At 43.7% G+C, this 20556-nt stretch overlaps 1 protein-coding gene across 3 annotated transcripts in view; it reads right to left on the bottom strand.

The window, feature by feature from the left end:
• The window catches only part of PACSIN1 (protein kinase C and casein kinase substrate in neurons 1), a 108024-nt gene that overhangs the window by 17269 nt on the left and 70199 nt on the right, over window positions 1–20556 (bottom strand). Inside the window, exon 1 of one of the 3 annotated variants that reach the window (XM_020999542.2) lies at window positions 2761–3132. The exons of the other annotated variants lie outside the window; for them this stretch is intronic. The gene's annotated coding sequence lies outside the window, so the exon portion shown is untranslated. Of the gene's footprint in view, window positions 1–2760; window positions 3133–20556 lie in introns of those variants that run through there. 3 annotated transcript variants of the gene reach the window in all.

The raw sequence follows: 20556 nt of genomic DNA on the forward strand, positions 1-20556 counted from the left end.
TGAAATCTTAATTCAAAGGAATTCAAACTATGCATAAACTAAAAGGCAGTAACAAAAGGTATGATGGAGCACAGTAGGTGACTTGAACTTGATAAGTGGAAGCAAATGTTTAGAGCTACAGGGGGCTTCCTAGTCTTCCCCCTCATTTTCTTTTTATTAATTTTTTTAGTTTTCAACATTCGCTTCCATAAGCTTTTGAGTTTTTTGTTTTGATTTTTGGTAAGGCAGTCGGGGTTAAGCGACTTGCGCAGGGTCACATAGCTAGTAAGTGTCAAGTGTCTGAGATCGTATTTGAACTCAGGACCTCCTGACTCTTAAGACTGGAGTTCTATCCACTGCACCACCTAGCTGCTTCTAGCTTTTGAGTTTTAAATTTTCTCCCCCTCCCTCCCAACCTTCCTCCCCAAGATGGCGTGCAATCTGACATAGGCTCTACATATACATTCCTATTAAGCACATTTTCACTTTAGTCATGTCGTAAAGAAGAATTAGAACCAATAAGAGGAACCACAAGAAAGAAGAAACAAAATAAAACAGAAAGAAAAAAAGAGCAAATTGTATGCTTCGATCTGCATTCAAACTCCATAGTTCTTTCTCTGGATATGGATAGTATTTTCCTTCATGAAACTTTTGGAGTTGTTTTAGATCCTTGCATTGCTGAGAAGGGCTAAGTCTATCAAAGTTAGTCATCGCAAAACGTGGCTGTTACTGTGTACAATGTTCTCCTGGTTCTGCTCACTTCACTCAGCATCAGTCCATACAAGTCTTTCCAGGTTTTTCTGAAGTCTGTTTGCTCACCATTTCTTACGGAACAATAAATAGTATTCCATTACATTCATATACCACAACTTGTTAACCATTTCCCAATTAATGGGCATTCCCTCAATTTCCAATTCTTTGCCACCACAAAAAGAGCTGCTATGAATATTTTTGTACATGTGGGTCCTTTTCTCATTTTTATGATCTCTTTGCCTCCCTCTCATTTTAAAGGGGAAAATTGAAGTCCACCATAGGAAAGTGACTTGTTCAAGGTCAGACAGGTAGGTAGGAAGTAGCTTGAGCCAGGCTTAAAACCTCATGCCTCAGTTTCTTTCTGCTACACCACCCTCTCTCCCCCCTTTTGCTGCCTTCACAGTTCATAGTATGCACACATACTAAGCACTCGATAAGTGTTGGCCAGTCTATGAATATCCTCCCTCCCCCACTCCCGTTTTCAGTATCCCAACCCATTGGCAAGGGTGTCCCTGCCCGGCCCCAGCTGGATGCTAAGAGATACCACCTCCCTGTGGCTCCCCACCTCCCTCCTCTGTAGTAGAGCTCCACGGCGCAGCTGAAACACCCAGTTCTTCTCCTCAGTTTCCCCTGTACTGTGTAAACCTCTGTACAACAGTCAGCGCACTCTCCCCAGCTCTGCCTATCCAAATGTTTCTTTTCCCTTAAAAGCTTAACCTCTTCTTCCTCACAGTCTTTCCTGATTACTACCACCCTTCCTGAAAGTGACCTCTCCATTTTCACATTTCTTGTAGAACACTTTGGAACTTCCCCATGTTTCTCTTACAATCTATCTTGTATTCTACTTTATCTGTGGACATGTTGTAGTCCTATTAAAGTCGTGAAATCTTGAAGGGGAGTGATTATGTCATTGTCCATCTCTGTATCCCATTGCCTAGCTCAGTGCCTGGCTACCCAGTAGGAAATTAATAACTATCTGTTGAATGGAATTTATTGGGATCCCTCGGTGTATAGATGGCCCTATCTTCCTCGTGCTCCCCCTATTACAGACTCAATTCCCCCTCGCCCCTTTCAGCTACAACGTGGTTCTGCCAATGTCCCAGTTGTCCCTGGCGAAGCCAACGAGGGGCACAAGCCCTGAACTTCCCACTCCTTCCCTCTTCCCTTAAGCAGGGACTGCCAGACCTGACCCTCCTCTTAGAAAATGTTCATCTGCCTTCCTCTGGCCAGCGGATCAGCCAGGATTTGCTCAGCTGTCTGTGTGTTGATCTGCCCTTGATCTGTCTGTCTGCACCCTACTATCCAATTTAGCCTGCAAGTTTCTGCAAGGCAGAGACTGTGTGACTCCTCCTCCACCCTCAACAGATCCTCTGCTAGCCTCTTAACACACAGAGAAAGCTCATCACCGTCCCTCACCCAGGAATTCCAGGGCAAACCAACTAGAAAGGGAACAGAACTAGGCCTCAGAGAGTGAGGCCTGTGTCCAGCTAAAACCTACCCTGAGCTGCAAGACCTGTTTATAGGATCACAGAATTTGGAGCCAGAAGGACTGCTAGAGCTCATCTAATCCACATCACTCATTTTCCAGGGAAAGTGAGTCTCAGAAAATAGAAATGACTTGGCCCTATATCACAGAAGTAGCTGAGATCTAAAACCTGGTCCCTTGATTCAAAATAAAATGCCTTTTCATCACTCCATATTGCTGGCAGTCCAACTGCTGCCTGCTATGCTCAGTTGCCAAATTATCATCTCCCTCTGCCACAAAGCACTGACCAATAAGGACCTCATGAGAACTCCGCTCAATCCGGGAAGTCAAGGAGATGCCCCATCCCATCTGACTTCCCAACCTATCTGCCCCCTCATAACCTGAGAGATTTCCATACGTCCCAAGCAGCAAAACCAAGGACAGTAAGCTCTGGGATCCTTCTAAAATCTTCACAGGAAAGGATCAGATAAATTCAGTCACAATAAGGTGTAAATGGTTAATAAGAACTTTTGAAATATCATATTCTTATTAATACTTTCTACCTGTAGAGCCAAATAAGGTTCCTGCACAGCTATTGTCTCATCTGAAACATGGCGCTCTCATTTCCATCCCCAACCTTCTTGACTTCTCTGCCGCATTTGACACTGTCGATCACCTTCTCTTCCACGATATGTTCTCCTTTCAAGGTTTTCCTGACACAGCTCTCCCTTGATCCTTCTACCTGTTTGAGCATGCCTCAGTCTCCTTTGCGGGATCCCCTAATTGCAGATGTAGCCCAAGGGCTCTGTCTGGGCTTTCTTCTCTTTTCTCACTCTCTCACTTGGTGACCTTATCAGCTCCAGTGGGTTTAATTATTTCCTCTATGCTGATGACTCACAGATCCATATACCCAGTTCTCCATCTCCCTCCCTAATAGACATTTCAAACTTAAATCCTACCAGCCTCTGCAATTTCCTCTACATGTCCAAAGCAGAACTTGTTATCTTCCCTCAACATTTGCTGTTGAGTCATTTTTCAGTTGTGTCTGACTCTTTGTGACCCCATTTGCAGCTTTCTTGGCAAAGAAACTGGAGTGCTTTGCCATTTGCTTCTCCAGCTCATTTTATAGATGAGGAAACTGAAGCAAACAGGGCTAAATGACCTACCTGTCCAGGGTCATGCAGCTAATAAGTGTCCAAAGCCAGATTTGAACTTAGGAAGATGAGTCTTCCTGATTCCAGGCCTGGCATTCTATCCACTGTGCTACCTAGCTCTGCATCCCCTCTACCAAAAGGCACCATCATCCTTCCAGGCACCCACATTCAAAACCTCATGGTCACTCTTATTCACTACAATAATAATAATAATAATAATAATAATAATAATAATACCTAATATTTATATGCCAATTTAACATTTGTAATAATGTCTCACTTGATCCTCTCAACAACCCTATGAGGTTTATATTACTAGCATCCCCATTTTTCATATGAGAAAACTGAGTCTGAAAAAATTTAGCCACTTGTCCAACGTCACACCTCTATTAAGTGTCTGAAAAGGGATTTGAACTCAGGTCTTCCTGACTCCAAGTTCACCTCTCTTATCAACTACACTACAGTCCTTCTCTCAGTCAGTTGCTAAATCTTGTCATTTCTACCTCCACAACTTTTCCCCTCTCCATTCTCTTCTTCCCAATCTACACAGCCGGCATCCCAGTCCAGTCCCTTATCACCTCTCGTCTGGACTATTGCAATAGCCTTCTGATTGGTCTCTCTGCCTGAAGTCTTTCCCCACTCTAATCCATCCTTCACCTACCTCCCAAAATGATTTTCCTAGGTCCGACCACGTCTCACCCTTACTCAATAAAATGCAGTGGCTCCTTATTACCTCTAGGACAAATATAAATTGTATTGTTTGGCATTTCAAGCCTTCCAACCCTTGGTGCCTTTCTACCTTTCCAACCTTATTACACCACTTCTTTTACTCTATAGCCTAGGCAGTCTGGCCGTCTTACTTTTCCTCGTACCCTTCATCTCCTCCCATTGCCTAGCTTTTGCTCCTGCTGTCCACCATATCTAGAATCCAATCCCATTACACATCACTTCTTAGTATCCTTAGTTTTCTTCCAGGCTTAATTTATTCACCATCTTTTACACGAAGCCTTTACTGATCCTCTCAAGATACTAATGCCTTCTCTCTCCCTTCAAAAAAAAATCACATATTTATTTTGTGTATATTTTATATATTTCTGTATTTGCATGCTGTTCTCTCTGTAGCATGTAAGCTCCTTGGGAACTATTTCATTTTTATTTGTGTTTCTATTCCTTAATAAATCCTTGTTGAGAGGCAGCTAGGTGGTGCAGTGGATAGAACACTGGGCCTGGAGTCAGGAGGACCTGAGTTCAAATTTGGCCTCAGACACATGATACTCACTAGCTGTGTGACCCTGGGCAAGTCACTTAACCCCGATTGCCTCACCAAAAAAAAAAAAAGCTTGTTGATGAACTGATTGATTGTTAGGGCAGCCCTTTGAGAAAGGGAGAGCAGGAACTGTGATTCTCATCATGCAGGTGAGGCCCAGAAAGGGTGAAGTTTATTGCACCAAGTTACACACGCAGATTAGTGACAACAGGAAGACTAGAACCCAGATCTCCAGGCTTCTAGCCCAATATGGTATGGAAGAAAGAGTACAGACTTGGGAGTCAAAGGATCTGGATTCAAATCCTGCCCTAGCTCATTACTACCTGGCTACCTCAGGCAAGTCTTATACCAGCTATGTGACCTTAGGTAAGTCATTCTCTGGGCCTCAGTTTCCTCATTTGTAAAATAAAGGTGTTGGATTAGATGACCTTTGAAGTCCCTTCTAGTTCTAGAAATATCACCCTATGATCTTATCTATCCTGTCTATAGCTTGTTTGTACATAACTGTTTGAATGTCATCTCACCCATTAGACTGTGAGTTCCTTGAGAGAATGACTGTCTTTCACCCTTCTTTGTATCCCCAGCTCTTAGCATGGTACCAGTATATACTTGGTACCTGATAAATGCTTATTGACTGTCTGCCTGCCTACGATCCCTTCTAACTCTGTCTATGTTCTTGTAATACAGGGCTCTTTCCACCATTTCACTCACCCCACAACAAATGGAGGGCTGATTGAAAAATGATGGGCCCGTATCCAGCTGAGTTGGTGAGCTTGGGATGGAGTTAGAGCATTCTAACTCTCAAAGCACACCCTGAGATAATCACCTGATCTGTCTACGTTGATGACCAGCAAAGTCTTTCTGTCTGGTCCTGGCATTCCTGAACCTTCCCCTGTAAACAGATGACAGAGCGTACGCATGGGCAGACGGGCGGGAATGCAACCTAGAAAATACAGGATCTAGTCACTGGATGTGGTTAGAGTGGGAGACCACAAGACAGAATAAAGGGCTAAAGTCCAGCCTGTCTCTGGCTCAGGAGGAGCAAAAAAGCACGGACTAGCATAGAACCACAGGGTCCTGACTCCAGGTCTTCCATTTTACAGATGGGGAAATCAAGACCCACAAAGAGACTTGTTCAAGGTCACACAGCTGGCACGTGGCAATGGCAGGCCTCAAACCCACGTCCTGTGTTCTTTCCAGGGTAATTCCTCATTGCTGTAACCAGAGATCCTTGATCATACCTCTTCTCCTCCAACCATTCATAACCCCTTGTGGTGAGGTTGGGTCTTTAGAAGAATGCTTTTCAGGAACTATGCCTTTCCTAGGTGGCCAGCAAAAATAGTGGCATAATTGGCTTAAAAAAAAAGGTGCATTGGCCTAAAAGTTAGGAGGTTCAGGTCTGTCACTGATTCATGGTGAGAACTTGGGTAAATCATTCTCTTATATGGGCCTCAATTTCCTCAGCTGTAAAATCTCATCTAACTGAACTTGAACAGGAATCCCCTCTCTCCTGTCCCAAGTGATTTTTCCAGCCTCAGCTTGAAGAGATCCACTATCCCTAAAGGCAGATGATTCCATGGAAGACTGCTCTGATTATTAGGAAGCTGTGCCTGACATCTAGACAAAACCTGCCTCTTCGACTTCCATCCACTGTTACTGGGCTCTAGAAGTCATGCCCTCTGGAAATAAGAAAAACAAGTCTCCTCTCTTTTCCATAGGACAGCCCTCCAAATATTTAAAGACAGCTCCCATGTTTCCCCTAAGTCTTCTCTTCTCCAGGCTAAACATTCCCAGTTCCTTCAAGAAGATGTGCCCAGGGCATGATTTCTAGTAACCCTTCCCATACTAAACACCCTCCAGTTGTCAAAGTCCTTATCAAAATGTGAGGCCCCAAACAGGACACAAACCTTTAGGTCTGACGCTTTTGTTCAGTAACTCATTGGCTCTCTGACCCTGGGCCCACCTGGACCTGGAGTCAGGAAGACCTGAGGTCAAACCCTGCCTCAGGTACTGACTAGCTGTATGACCCTGGGCAAGTCACTTAATCTCCGCCTACCTTAGTTTCCTCATCTGTAAAATTAGGATAATAATAAGGGGTAGCTAGGTGGTGCAGTGGATAGAGCACTGACCCTGGAGTCAGAAGGACCTGAGTTCAAATGTGGCCTCAGACCCTTAACACTTACTAGCTGTGTGACCCTGGGCAAGTCACTTAACCCCAACTGCCTTGCCAAAAAAAAAATTAGGATAATAATAGCACCTACCTCTCAGAGTTGTTAAGAGGAGTACATGAGTTAATGCAAATAAAGTGCTTTGCAAACCTTCACAGGCTCTATGTAATTGCTAGCTGTTATTGTTCTATCATTTCAGTTATTTCAGACTCTTCCTGACCCCATTTGGAGTTTTCTTGGCAAAGATACTGGAGTGGTTTGCCATTTCCTTCTCCAGTTCATTTTACAGATGAGGAAACCGAGACAAACAGGATTAAGTGACTTGCCCAGGGTCACAGAGGTAGTAAGTGTCGGAGGCCAGATTTGAACTCAGGAAGATGAATATCCCTGATTCCAAGCTCTACCCACTGCACCAGTTTCCCTAACTTTGTCCCAGTGAATTAAGGGGAAGAGGATCTTTGTCCATGCCTAGGCCTGCAGAGATGGCTCAGTGGATAAAGCACTGGACCTGGAGTCAGGAAAACTTCAGTTCAAATCCAGCCTCACCACTTACTAGGTAGGTAGCTGTATGATCCTGAACAAGTCATTTAACCTCTATTTGCCTCTAGAGAAGGAAATGGCAAACCACTCTAGTATCCGTACCAAGAAAACTCCATGGACAGTACTGGCATGATATGATCCATGGGGAGAAGGGGCATGAAGAATCAGACATGACTGACAGTAACATTCAGCAGACAACAGCAGCAGTGTTGGAGGGGTAGGAGGAGAGGATGTAGAAAGTGGAGTTCAGAGATATGGGCTATTTTAGAGAACTATATCTCACATGGTACCAAGTAAAGGTGTAGCTGTGCCCTCTTCCTGTCCCGAGTCCTTTCTCTGCCTACCTTCCTCCTTTAACTGAGTTCCCCATCAGAAACACAGCTGAGGACCTGAGATGGGCACAGTCAGAGAGTCACAAACACTTATAGATAGAGGAGGAAGCAAAAGCCTAGAAAGAGTATGACTTCCCCAAGGTCACATAGGTAATTAAGCCCATGACTTCATCAGGAACCACAGCTAAGGCCCATGGGCTGTGAGTGAAAAGGCCTTCCTTCCATTGTACCATGCCATCTCTAAATTCCCTTCCAGAACTAAGACCCTGCCCCCACTCTCCTCCAGCATGAGCTTGAGTTCCTTACCTCTCACTAAACTGGAACTTATCTTTGGGAGGCCAGCCCACCTGAGGTCTAGCCAAGACTGCCTAAGAAAAGAAACTTTTAGGGGCAGCTAAGTGGCACAGTGAATAGAGCTCTAGCCTTGGATTCAGGAGGACCTGAGTTCAAACCTGTCCTCAGACACATAACACTCACTAGCTGTGTGACCCTGGGCAAGTCACTTAGCCCCATGGCCCCATTTAAAAAAAAGATATATAAAAAAAACAGAAGAAACTTTTCTTTGGAGAAAAAGAAAAGGGCTGATGGACAGGAGACCAAGGTCCTGTTCTAGCTCTTCACTAACTTTCCATGTGACTTTGGACAAATCACCGTGAACCTCGGGTTCACCCCTGTAAAATGGGTAAAATGCTTCAGCCCTTGGCTCTCAAGGTTGTCAAAGGAGGAAATGTTTTCAATAAGCAGCACTTTGGAAAATATAACCTGCCACAAAATTGTTCTGTAACTGGTGGAGGGTGTTCAACATGGTGACCATGCGTCACCATAGGATACCTTTCCTGATGCATGTAAGTACCGTGCATTGTTACTATTTGTGTGACCTTGGGCACACCTAACCTCTCTAGGATTCAGTTTCCTCCCTTGAGAGGTGAGGGGGAGCTTATAGGATCTTAGATTTGGAGCCAGAAGAAACCGTTCAAATCATGCAGTTCCATTTCCTCATTTTATAGACAAGAAAACTATGGCCCAGAGAATGTAAATGAGTCGTCTGAGTCCACAAAGGTGGTAAGGAACAGAGACAAGATGTGAACCCCAGTACTCTTGATTCTAGAACCAGTAAGGGGAGGGTAGATCTCCGTATGTATCATGCTGTCTTTAAATTCCCTTCTTCCTTTCAATCTTGGTAGGCAGAGCCATGGAGTAGAAAGGATGTTGTTTTGGGAGTTAGAAGCTATTGGTTCCAATCCCAGCTCTACCACTTACTCTGTGAGACCCTGGGCAAGTCACGTTACCTTTGAGCCTCACTATTCTCCTCTGTAAAATGAGAGGATTGAGCTAATTCAGTGACCCACAGTTTAAAAAGCACTGAAAGTCTCAAGTGGAAAAAGTTTAATAAGCATTGGGCTAGATGACCTCTGAGGTCCTTCTTGTTGTTTTAATCATGTCTGACTGTTCATGACCCCGTTTGGGGTTTTCTTGCCAAAGATACTGGAATGGTTTGCCATTTCCTTCTCCAGTTCATTTTGCAGATGAGGAAACTGAGGCAAACAGGTGTGAGGTGACTTGTCCAGGGTCAACATAGTAAGTGTCTGAGGGTGGATTTGAACTCAGGAAGATGAGTCCTCCAGACTCCAGATGCTATATCTACTGTGCCACCTAGCTGCCCTCTGAGGTCCTTTCAAGTTCTAAATCTATGATTCTATGATCTTTTGATGATTCCCAAATCCCTCATTGCAGAAGACAGAGCAGAAGTAACATACAAACAGCTTGGAAAAAGGAGAGAAGTAGGGATTCTGAGGGTTTAAGACCTGAAGGTCATCCAAGGAAGCCAGGAAGCTGGTCCAGAGCCAGACCTTCCCTAGAAAATCTTAGAGACAGGATCAGGAGGGAGATGAAATGCTACTCTAAAAAGCAGAGCTGGGCTCTAACTCTGCATTATCATGAGGGAAAGGAGCTATGGCAGCCACAGACACTTTGGGAAAGGAAAGAATGTCATATCTAGAAGGAGGAAACCATCTAGAAGAAGGTCTACATGGTGGATAAGGTCCCTAGAGGAAGAGGGTGTCCTGAACACCCTGCAGATGGCATTTCCAGATGGAGTCTCCTCAAAGAGATGCTATGTACCTCAGAAAGCTCCTTGGACCTGGGAAGATTTTTTTGAACTCATGCAAAGTGAAGCGAGCAGAACCGGGAGAACATTGTACATGTTAACAGCAATACTGTAAGGATGATCAACTGTGAAAGGCTTATCAATGCAATGGATCAATACAATGATCCAAGACAGTGCCATAAGACTCATGATGAAAAATACTGTCCACTTCCGGAGAGAGAACTGATGAACTCTTAGTGCAGATTGAAGCATAATTAAAATTTTTTTTTTGCAATGTGCCTAATATAGAAATATGTTTTATGTGACTTTACATGTATAGTGGATATCTTATTGTTTACTTCTCAATGGGTGGAAGAGAGGCTGGAGGGAGAGAAAGAATTTGGAATCAAAATTTCAAAAGAAGTAAAAAATGAATATTTTTTAAAAAAAATAAAATAATCAAAAACAATAGTCAGAGAGCCTATTAAGTATGAGGACTAGTTCAATGTTTCAATTCAATCAATTTAATTCAACAATTATCTCCAATTCATCCTGTCTACAAGAGGAAGCTAGGTGGCACAAAGTCAAGAAGATCTGAGTTCAAATCCTATCTCAGACATGTACTAGCAGTGTGACCCTGGGCAAGTCACTTAACCTCTATTTGCCACAGGTTCTGGAGATAATAATAGCATGCAAGTACTGCCTCACTTTTTCTTCCTGTCATCACTTGAAGACCATTTCATCCAAGGTTCTGGCAACTTTCCTGGTTGCCTCTGCCCCCACTCACAGAGGCTTTATTCTTTCCCATGTGTGATACTGAAATGATGGTTTGTTGACTTAATTATTACTCTGACTGGTTTGTGAACTATAACCCACCCCCACATCCCAAGACCTCAAACTGTAGGAACAGATGGGCACCTAACTTGTCGTCAAACTATCAGTTTGTTGATTCCAGTTGGGGCGGGGGGAGGGGGAAGGGTTTGAGGGAGTGCTAGGGAAAGGGAGGGGCTTTCATAAAGATCTGGTGAATTTTCCTTTCTACTCCATTCCTTTGACTACATCTTTTATGAGAAATTTTGGGACAATTGAGAGTTTTTAGAAAGGCAGAAAAGGATTCAATCCAACATTGGCATCCAGGTCATGGACAAAGGAAGGATGCTTTGCCTAGAATGTGTCACAGTGGAAAGAGCTCTGGATAGTAGCCCAAGTCAAAGGATTTGAGTTCACATCCCAGATTTGCCACAATGCCTATAGGTTCTTAGGAAAATCACTTAAGTTCTCTTAGCACCAGTTTTCTAATCTGTGAAATGGGGGTAATAATAGCACACACTTCAAAGGGTTGTTATCCCAAATAGGATGTAAAAACATTTTTGTGGTTATTGTTGTTCAGTCATTCTTCAGTCATGTCCAACTCTTTGTGACTCCATTTGGGATTTTCTTGGCAAAAATAGTGGAGTGGTTTTCCATTTCCTTCTTCAACTCATTTTACATATGAGGAAACTGAGGTAAACAGGATTAAGTGGCTTGTCCAGGGTCATATAGCTAATAAGTGTCTGAGTCTAGATTTGAACTCATGAATATAGATATATATGGATATAAATGCAATATATGCATATTTTTAGAAATTCTAAACCCAACAAACATTTAAAAAAGAAACCTGGAGCATTTCTACATAAAAAGTAAAACATTCCCATACCACTCTTTAAATATATATATAAAATAATCAACACATAGCTTTTAAAACTATCCTCCTTGACTACTTCCTTCTGAATTTCCTTCTGTTCTCCTTTATTCCTGTTTAAAACTGTTTCAATGACCCTGCTATTTTTTCTTTTCCTTCCTTTTTTTTGGGGGGGGAGGAGGGATCATTATTGCTATTCTGATATTCTTCTATTATTATTATTATTACTATTATCTTTAAAATGAGGAGGTTGGACCAAATGACCTGTAAGACCCCTTCCAGTCTAAATCTATGATGCAATAAAGTTTATAGAGGCTCATGACCAGTCTAGACCCAGAGTAATTAATTTTTCAGCTATACGGGAACATGCAGACTACCTATTGCAATGTGGGAGGGATTGGCATGGACGGAAAAGGGACCCACACTAAGGAAATCATGGCTCCCTTAAGTATTGAAGTACAGTGCTAGGTACACTGTAGGTTCAATGCTGCCTAAAAAGCAGCTGTGTCCCCATGGGAGGGATGAGTTCTTCCTTTTTTAAGGAGCCCGACCTTGGAAAGGGTCCCAGGTGAACCACACCTATAATGAAAAGGCTGGAATGAATGGGCTGACCCCAGGTCAGAGGTTCGTGATTATTTAGCCATCAGCTGGCTTAATAGCAGTTCATCCGAAAAAGATGAAGGAGTTTTTGTTGACTCAATATGAGTCAATAGTGTGACGCATCATCCGAAAAGGCTAATGTGATCTTGAGCTGAATTAGCAGAAGAGCAGAGTACAGAGCAAGGGAGCTGAGGAGGAAAGGAAAGAATGAAGGAACGAAGGAAGAAAGGGAGGGAGGGAGGGAGGAGAAAAGGAGTGAAAAGAGAAAGGGAGGAAGAGAGGGAGGGAAGGAGGAAAGAAAAGAAGAAAGAATGAAAGAAGGGAAGGAAGGAAGGAGGGGGGAAGGGAGGAAGGAAGGAGGGAGGAAGGGATTTAACACTGTTGATCACCTTTTTCTCCTGGATATTCTCTCTCTAAATTTTCATGACATTGCTCTCTCCTGGTTCTCCTCTTATCTATCCAATTACTCCTTTCCAGTTCTTCCTATTACCTTTTACCTATTCCTATTCCTATTTCCTATTCCCTTTGCTCATTCTTCATCTATTCCTATCCCCATTATGTTCCCCAAGGTTCTCTCCTAGTCTTCTTCTCTTTTCCCTTTGTACTATCCCGTTAGCGCTCCATCAACTCCCATCAGTTCAATTATCATCTTAATGCCAACGATCTCCAGATCTATACCTCCAACCCTCATCCCTCTCTTGAGCTCCATCACTAACTGCCTTTTGGATATCTCAAACTTAACATGTCCAGAACTAGGTTCATTATCTTGTCCCCAAAATCCTCCCTTCTTCCTAACTTCCTTATTACTGGCATCCTTCCAGGCATCCAGGCTCCCAACGCTGGAGTCATCTATGACTCCTCATTCTCACTGACCCCTCGTGTAAAATCCATTGCCAAACAATCCTGTCCTTCCTACCCTCACAACATCTCTCATATATGTCCCCTTTTCTCCACTCACACGGACACCATTACCTATCACCTGGACTGTAATAATAGCCTTCTAACTTGTCTCTTTGCTTCATCTCTCCCTATTCTAATCCATCCTCCCTGCATTTGCCAAGGTGGTTTCCCTAAAGCAGACCATGTCACCCCATTGCCCCATGAGCTCCAGTGGTCCCCTATGACCTCCAGGATCCAATATAAACTTCCCTGTTTGACTTAAATTTAAAGCTCTTACCTTCTTATCTGATTCCTTCTTTCCTTTCTAATCTTACACTTTATTCCCTGCCATGTATATAGTACAACCCAAGAGTGCTGATCTACTCAAAACTCTTCAAACACAATACTCCAACTCCTGAATCTTTGGACTGGAATTCTTTGCTCCTTCACCTCTGTCTCTTAGTTTCCCTGGATTCCTTCAAGACTCAACTCAGATCCCACCTTCTGCAGGAGGCCTTTCCAAGTCCCCCCAGCTTCTAATACCACCCCCTCTCAGAATGCCTCTTATCTATTTTGAACTATCCTATATGAACCTAGTTATTTGCATGTTGTGTCCTCTCTCCCCAATTAGAATGTAAGCTCCTTGCAAGCAAGAGCTAGTCTTGCTTTTCTTTCTATCCCCAGCACTTGGCATAGTGCCTGGCAAATAATAAAGACCCCATAAGTGCCTACTGCTGAAGCAGATGCTGGAGGACCATTGTAAAGGATGATATAGCAGGGTGTCCTATCATGTGATGGAAGTTTAGATTAGATGGTTCTCTAAGATTCCTTATAATGATGATTATATTGATAATAATAATAATAATAATAATAATAATAATTCACATTTTTACAATGCAGTTACTTCAAAATAGGGCAGCTAGGTGGTGAAGTGAATAGAGTGATGGGCCTGGTGAGGAAAGCCTGAGTTTAAATCTGGTCTCAGACACTTACTAGCTGTGTGATCCTGGGTAAGTCACTTAACCCTGCCTGCCTCAGTTTCCTCTTCTGTAAAATGAGCTGGAGAAGGAAATGGTAAACCACTCCAGTATCTTTGCCATGAAAACTCCCAAATGGGGTCAGGAAGAGGCAGACAAGACTGAACAACAAGAAGAGCCAGTTAGAAAGTAAGTTTTTTACAAGTAGGGATTGTTTCACTGTCTTGCATCTCCAAAGCCTGGCAAAGGGTTTGTCACATTATTAATGCTTAATAAAAACTTGATTGATGGATTGATTGAAAGAGTTGCCTGCTACATGGAGAACTCATTGCCTATGATGACACAACTTGTCAGAGGTAGGATTTGAACTTGACCCCAAAGCCAGTCCTCCCCCTCTGCCACGTCATACCGCCTTTTGCTAGGATTGTTAGCCCCACTTTACAAACAAGGAAACTGAAACTCCATTAGGGTTATACAACCAGGAAAGTGTTGGGGCTGGATGTCATCCCAGGGCTCCTGACTCCAGCCCTAACACACTTTCCTTTCCACCCAACCCTAAAGTCCTTTCATCAGGAGTTTTGGTTTTTGGCTTTTTGCTAGGCAATGGGGTTAAGTGACTTGCCCAGGGTCTCACAGCTAGTAAGTGTCAAGTGTCTGAGGCTGGATTTGAACTCAGGTCTTCCTGACTCCAGGGCAGGTGCTCTATCCACTGCGCCACCTAGCTGCCCCCTCATCGGGAGTTCTTAACCTAGGCCCGCAGATAGATAGAGGTCTACAAACTAGGATGGGAAAAAAAAATACATCTTTATTTTTACTAACTTCTATTTGAAATTTAACATTTCCTTCAATTATTTAAAAACATGATTCTGAGAAGGGTCCATAGGCTTCCCCAGACTGCCAAAATGGCCTGTGACACAAGAAAAGTCTGCTTTAATTTTAAAGAACTCATTGGAAGGCAGTATGATACAATGCAAAGAGCATTGGCTCAAGAGTCGGAAGATCTGGGTCCAAATCCTTTCTCTGATACTTACTGCCCGAGGGTCCTTAGACAAGTCATTTATCCTCAATCTACCTCAGTTTCCTCAGCTGTGAAATTAGGGAATGGTACTAGGAGGCATGTAAAGGCCCTTCCTACTCTAGATCTATGATCTCATAATGTTAATTGACTGGCATTGAAGGCTTTTCCTGGTCCACTGCACCTGAATATGTTTCCTTTATAGGGGTGTTTTCATATACTTTTGCTGGGCTAGGTGCAACCTGACTCAGAGACAGTGGGATAGACCTTAGGGCCTTATCCCTCAATTTCCTTCCTCAGGCTAAGTAATCTCAAACTTCTGACTCTTCTGGGAGCCTTTTCATTATAGCTGTGGTTTACCTGGGAACCTCCCAAAGGCTCTGATCTCAGCCTTCTTGTTACCTTGTTGCTAGGTCTTGAGTCCAAGAAACACCTTCCATACACATACATCACACACTATACGCACCCTTTCACCCTCCAGTCCAGGGCTGCCCCTTCTCACCGTCACTGCATTCCCTGATCAAGGTCCTTCATGAAATCTGTCCCTCCAAGAATGGCTGATCCCAAATACAGGAAAACACCGTTCTAGAGGGGTAGATGCTGCGCCCTGACTGGAGAGCTTTCAGCAGGGCTAAGATTATAGAGAAGCAGCTTTAGGGAAATAGAGAATGGCTTTGATTATCAAGGACTGTCCCAACTGGGAAGAAGTTAAAGTTATAATAGAGTTCTGTTTGCTTATCTGTGTTGTGAGACCAGGCTGAAATTCCTCCACTAGCTGATTGTGAGCTGTCCTTCCCTAAGGAACTCTCCTCCCTCTCACTGCTAAACAATGAACTCTGATCTTTCTCTCTTGGGAAACTCCCAGATGGGACACGCCCATCTCTTGTCTTGGTGAATATTCCCAACCCACGTCTCCAGGTTTGCTCTCCCAAATACCGGGACAGCTCTCCAACTTTCTCCGTTGTCCCTTCGTTCTGGCTCCCTCCCTCCATCCCACTCTTAACCCCCTACTTTTTTTCCACTGGGAAATATCTCTCTAGGTAGAAAACAATCAGAATTAACCTGGCTTCCAGTTTTGCTTCTCTCATAGAGTGCTATGTGACCTTGGGTAAGTCATTTCATTTCTCCAAGCCCCAGATTCCTTCTCTGTAAAACAGAGATGATAAGCTCCGGCCTGACTACCTCACTGGGCTCTTGCAAGAATAAAGTGAAATACTTTATTTAAAAGAGTTTTGAAAGGGCAACTGATTCTAGTTTTAGCTCTGCTTTTACCTTGTAACCTTGGACAAAACATTTCCCCAAAGGCTCATATGACTGACTGACTGTCTCTGGGCCCCAGTCAGCCCATTTTCCTCACTATGGGAGCTCACAGAATGACATAATGTTAGAGTTGGAAGGTACCTTAGAAGTCACCTATGAATCAACAAACATTGATTAAATGTTTTCTCTCCTGCCTTTCTCTATATATGATAAACAACCACCAATAAAAAAGAAAAAAAACCTCTTGTCAAAAATGCATCCTCAAGCAAAACAAAATCCCGTATCACCCATGTCCAAAAATGTACGTCTCATTCTGCACCCTGAATCCATCACTTCTGTCAGGAAGTAGGTAGTATTCTTCATTATCAGCTCTCTATGCTAGGCACGGTTCTAGGTACTGGAGATACCCAGACAAAAATAAAACTGACCCTCTCCTCAAAAGGCTTTTGTTCTATTCAGAATATTCTAATCTCCTTATTTTATGGATAAGGAAATTGAGACCCTAAGAAGCCAGTGGATTTGCTGAGGTCACAAAATTGAGAGGAAGGTTATTCCCAAGCTGATGATTTTACAAGTAGAAAAGACTGATTCGGTAGTATTAGTAATGGGCAAGTATGTAATGGGCAGCTAGGTGGTGGGTGCACTGGATAAAACACCAGAATTGGAGTCAAGAAGATTCATCTTCCTGAGTTCAAATCTGGCCTCAGACACTTTGTAGCTGTGTGATCCTGGGTAAGTCACTTAACCCTGTTTGCCTCAGTTTCCTCATCTGGAAAATGAGCTGGAAAAGGAAATGGCAAATCACTCCAGTATCTTTGCCAACAAAATCCCAAATGGGGTCACAAAGAGTCAGACACAACTGAAATGACTGAACGATAACAAAAGAGCAGAATAAGGGAAGAATACAGAGAGACAATCAACCAGGGATGATGGAATAAATCATGGTAGATGAATGTAATGGAATATTATTGTGCCATAAAAAATGATGAAAAGGACAGTTTCAGGAAAAACCTAGGAAGACTTTCATGAACTGATGCAAAGTAAAATGAGCAGAACCAAGGGAACAGTTTGTACAAATTCAACAACATTGTAAAGACAGGTAACTTTAAAAGACTTAAGAACTCTGATCAATGCAGTGACTAGTCATAATTCCAGAGGACTGATAATAAAGAATACTACCTATTTCCTGACAGAGTGATGGATTCAGAGTGCAGGATGAGACTTAAAATTTGGCAGGGGCAGGGGGGGCAGCTAGGTGATGCAGTGGATAAAGCTCCGGCCTTGGAGTCAGGAGGACCTGAGTTCAAATCCAGCCTCAGACACTTGACACTACTAACTGTGTGACCTTGGGCAAGTCACTTAACCCCAACTGCCTCACCAAAAATAAGTAAATAAATAAAGAGGCTTCCATTTTTGGACATGGCTGATAACGGGATTTTGTATTCCTTGACAATGCATATTTGTTATAAGAGTTTTGTTTTTTCTTTTTTTGTTGGTTGTTGTCATTATAATATGTAGAGAAAGGAAAGCGAGAAAACAAATGCTTGTTAATTTAAAAATAAAAGTTTAAAAATGTAAAAGAGAAAGAGACAGGCATACAAATACAGAGGAAGAGTCATTCTAGGAGATATGGACCAGGACAGAGACAGTCAAAGAAAAAAAAAAGGAAGTAAAAAGACTGAGGAGAAGGACAGACAGAGATTGGGAGAAAGAGAAGAAAGATTGAAATTCAGAGTGAGAGAGAAAAGCCAGCTATATGGAGAGAGATAAAGAAAGAGAAATATAGAACACATAGAAAGAGAAGAATGGGTGGAACAGGAAGATGAATAGAAACAAGGGAAAGTGGAGAAACGGAGAAAGGGAGGCAAGAAAGAAAGAACAATTGAGGAGAGAGAAAAGGAAGAAGTCCACGGCAAAGATGAGCCCGGATTGTGGGAAGGACATCTGGGAGGTCCAGAGACTTGGAGAGGGTCTGTGGAAGGGCTGAAGAGAAGTCAGTGTCCCGGCCCCAGTTACTCCTGCCAAAAGTTGTTCCATACAGCCCTAGAAGTCCTCTCTCCTTCATGGGGAGTAGCTGCAGCCTTTTTGAATGCCAAAAAGTATTCTCCTGACTAAAGGATGCTACCCTTCAGTCCTGTGCCAGAGGGTGGTCAAAGAAGGCCCAAGACAGACTAGGCTGATGCAGAGTCCAGCCACCAAGCTTTACTCACCCATAGGAGCTATGATATTGAACAGCAAGGTGGTGCTGGAGTTGGAGTCAGGAAGACCTGAGTTCAAATTCTGCCTCAGACATTTACTAGCTGGGTAAATTACTTAATCTCCCTCAACCTCAGTTTCCTCAACTTTAAAACGGGGACAATAGATTGTTGTAAGGACCAAATGAGATAACATGTGTCCAGTGCTTTGTAACCATAAAGCACAATATAAATGCTCATTATTATTATTCATGAAAGAGGACTCTCTATTCCCCTCCCTCTGCTATGCTGGGCTCTTTTGCCCTTGCCTCTGTTCACTTGGGTCATCCTTTTGGATGTGAAAGAATATGACAGAGAGGGGGAGAATAAAGAAGGAATATTAAGGCAGCAATTTTACTTTTTTTTGCCCTTGGGAAAGTGTTAACTCCCAACCCTGGCCCTCCTCTGATGTGGAGGCAGAGGGACAGAGGAAGGCTGTGAAGCCCACGGGAGCAGTGGAGGTGAAGGAAGAAATGATTGTGCGGTGTTCTCAAGTCTGAAAGCTCCAGAGAGACACTCCTCTCTTCAATTTTCACCCCAAAATAATCATGATAACTCATGTCTCTATAGCCTTCTAAAGTTTACTCACAACAACCCTGTGACATTGTATAACTATTATTATTTCCATTTAACAGAGGAGGAAACCAAGGATCAGAGAGATGAAATTACTTGCTTTTGATCACATAGGTAGAGTTTAAACCCAGGTCTCCCTGGGTCTCATGCCCATCTCTAGGCCTCTCAACCTGAATTTGGCCTGGGTAGCTCACATCAGCCTCTTTACATATGCTCTTCTGCCCTGAAGAAGCCTCCGGTACAAGAAAGGTCATAGAATGGAGAATCCCAGAATATCAGAGCTGAAAGGGACATTAAAGACCTCATTTCACAGATAGGAAAACTGAGGCTCAGGTAGAGGGATTGACTTGTCCGTGGTCTCGTGGCTCCTAATCTTGTGCTCTTCATCACAGGAAAGGTAGGAATTAGTGCCATGTGTCTCTCCCGAAATAAGAGCCCAGAGAGATGGCAACACCCCCATGACGTCAATGTTAGCAGCCCCCATTGAGGGGCCAAATAGAGCAGGCGAAACAAATTAAGGAGATGGGAAATCCTTTGGCACCTACACACACACACACACACACACACACACACACACACACACACACACACACACACTTGCATGTGCACATGTATACACATATGCATACATACCCCAGCACACATGTATTATCCACGCTCTGTCTTGGGATAATGATTCCCTACTATGTACTAGGCTGAACTAGGAAGACAACTAGCTTGCTAAGGGCCCAGAAGTCTCCCTCAGTTATCTCTGCCACTCTAATCCAGGAAAAAAAATTCAGTCTTCCCCACCCAACTCCTCTAGTCTCTGAATCAGATAGACACAAGGTACCTTCCCCACCCCTCTGCCCTAAAGGCCTCTGCTACTCCAGAAGCCCCCAGCAGTCCCTACCAGCCCTTCTCTGTGCAAAGGTATGAGTCCAACTGTCCCTCCACCGATGGCTTGGCTGCCTCCCTCCTCTCTCTGCAATGCACATCCTTTTCTCCACTCCCCCCACCCCCACCCCAATCATCTTTCAGAGCAATGCAGCAAGCCGGAAGGAGTCCTAGACTATGAGGCTGGGGCTGTGTGGCTGGAGGAATTAGCAAGGGTTGTGGCCAGGTGTTGACTCTGACCCCAGGGGTCAACTTCATTTATCTCAGACTTGTCCACCTGCTCAGCCCTGGATCATAAGATGGAGATGTCAGGTCTGGAGGCAGGGCTAGAGGAGGGGCTGGGGATGGCAGCTTTGGTGGAGGGGTGTGGGCTGGGGGTGGCACAGGACAGGAAAGGGTTCTCAGGTAAAGGACCTTCGAGTTGGGAAGGACTTCATATATCTTTTAATCCAATCAGTTGGATGTAGAAAAGAGGAATCCCCTGCCTGCCGTGCCTTTGCTCAGAGGGGTGGTAAAGGACCTGAGGGAAGAGATGGCTCACAGGGCTTCAGGAGGGACGAGGAGGCGGGGATGTCCTGAGGTAGATGCTGAATTCCTGGAGCAGAGAGGAAAAATGAGGAAATCCCCGACAGTTAACCACTCCCCTTTAATTCCAAGAAGATCAAAACCCTCCCCATATATGGGGAGGAAGGGGAAGGGGCTGGAGGAGAGTATGGG

Source organism: Phascolarctos cinereus, unplaced genomic scaffold, assembly GCF_003287225.1.
Source record: "Phascolarctos cinereus isolate Bilbo 61053 unplaced genomic scaffold, phaCin_HiC Scaffold_5;HRSCAF=322, whole genome shotgun sequence".
In the NCBI taxonomy this organism is placed as follows: Eukaryota; Metazoa; Chordata; class Mammalia; order Diprotodontia; family Phascolarctidae; genus Phascolarctos; species Phascolarctos cinereus.